A 1,767-nucleotide genomic window follows, 5' to 3' on the forward strand; every position below is an offset into this window, starting at 1 on the left:
TGAAGTGATAGGTTTCAGGTAAACAGCTACCTTTTACCATTTGCTTAGTAGAGATGGGAAATAATTCAGGGCTAAAATAATCCTAATGATTCTAGTTAAGATTTGTGGAGTTTAAAAACACAACAGAGCACTTCTAGTATTACCACTTCAGCCTAAATATGCAGGATTTGTATGCAAACATGTGAATGAAACAAAACACAGCTCCAGATATGTTACTGCTGAGGAAACAACATTATAATATACATTATAGATTAGAAAATTGTTTAATAAGGCTGAGGAAAGTGTTAGCATAAAAAAAAACACAAAAAAAAACAAGCAGATCAGTTAGAGAGCTTCAGATTTCATTTAATTGTAAAAGTCAGTGCATTTGCCCATTTTGAATTGGTTCTCTTACAAAAGAAATCCAGCTTAACAAAGAATAATGCTCTGAAAGTTGAAATGCCTAAATAAACGCAAATTCAAACATTGAATACTGCGATATCTAGTGCAGTACAATTCAGTAAACTGTTTACAGAGACTCACCAACTAGTTATCTGTGGTTTATAATGGGCAAAATATCTTTCGCTTTTCAAAAATGTTATCTTAAACCCACCTGCATCTGTCTACATACTCTGTCTAAATATTCAGATACATTGGTCCAAATGCTCTGCCAGTTCTGACTCATTCCAAATATTATCTATCTATTAATTCATTGCTGACTGGATTTTGGCATCTAAAAGTAAAAAATGACCATACCACTATCCTGCCAAGTGATATTGCCCATGTGGATATAAAACTTTCAGTAGACCTTTTTTACTTTTAATAATTATGTTAAGTTAAAGAAAAGGTTTTTAAAATACACAAGTTTGTTGGTTGTTGTATGTACTTAACTGCTGCCTTTACCACTAAGTGTTATGGTCAGTACTTCACATGGTAAAAGAACAAAAAGGCAACCCAAAAAAGTAATGTCTAATTGAATTCCATTTGTAAATTATGTCAATTTAACTGTAAGAAAACTGTGAGTATTTTGGCTTCTCATAAATATACAAAGTACAACGAGGTGCAGGAAAATTATACACACAGTGATGCAGTACTTTTTTCTTTGAAGCCACATGATGTTAGCCTGATTCATCAGCCGGTTTCACTTTGTGGAAACCGTCTGACCTCGCAGCATTAGAATTTGACCCCTCAATGGTAGGTGGGTACTTTTTTAATTTAACCAATCACTGCTATTTGGTCTTGATGTATGTAATGCTCCACTAGCTGGTATATTAAGCTTTTCCCAAATCCAATGGCGTCTTTCCCCTTGATTAAATTCACCAAACATTATCTTTGTTCCGGCTTTAAATCGTCGATCTCGGGAATCGTTGCCAACACAGAATGTATGGCTCTTCGCTGATTGGCTGGTACCAATTCCAATTCCTGATCTTGTCACTGGAGAGAAATGACACTAGGTGGCACCAGCCTGGCTAACAGTATGTATACTTTTTAGTAAAAAATTAGACAAAAATAAAAACATTTTCAATTTGGTTGTTTTTATTGCTTGGAAAAAGTTTATAAATGTGTTCTTACTGTGAGCAGTGCTTGCATCTCCACAAACCTGACTCTATTTTGGTCTAGTGGAGTGTCTTATTCCTTTGGTTTTAATCTTCCACAGTATGGCATTTAACGTATTTATCTCCATGGAGAATCTGTTCAGAAGTATGGTTTTAACTTTCTATTTCTACTGAAGCGCCACCTTCAGAAAGTCACACACACTATACCTTTAAACAAATCCAAATGAATCAA

The sequence above is a fragment of the Boleophthalmus pectinirostris genome, unplaced genomic scaffold (genome assembly GCF_026225935.1).
Source record: "Boleophthalmus pectinirostris isolate CB_2022bp ecotype Guang Dong unplaced genomic scaffold, ASM2622593v1 HiC_scaffold_4, whole genome shotgun sequence".
Classification (NCBI taxonomy): domain Eukaryota; kingdom Metazoa; phylum Chordata; class Actinopteri; order Gobiiformes; family Gobiidae; genus Boleophthalmus; species Boleophthalmus pectinirostris.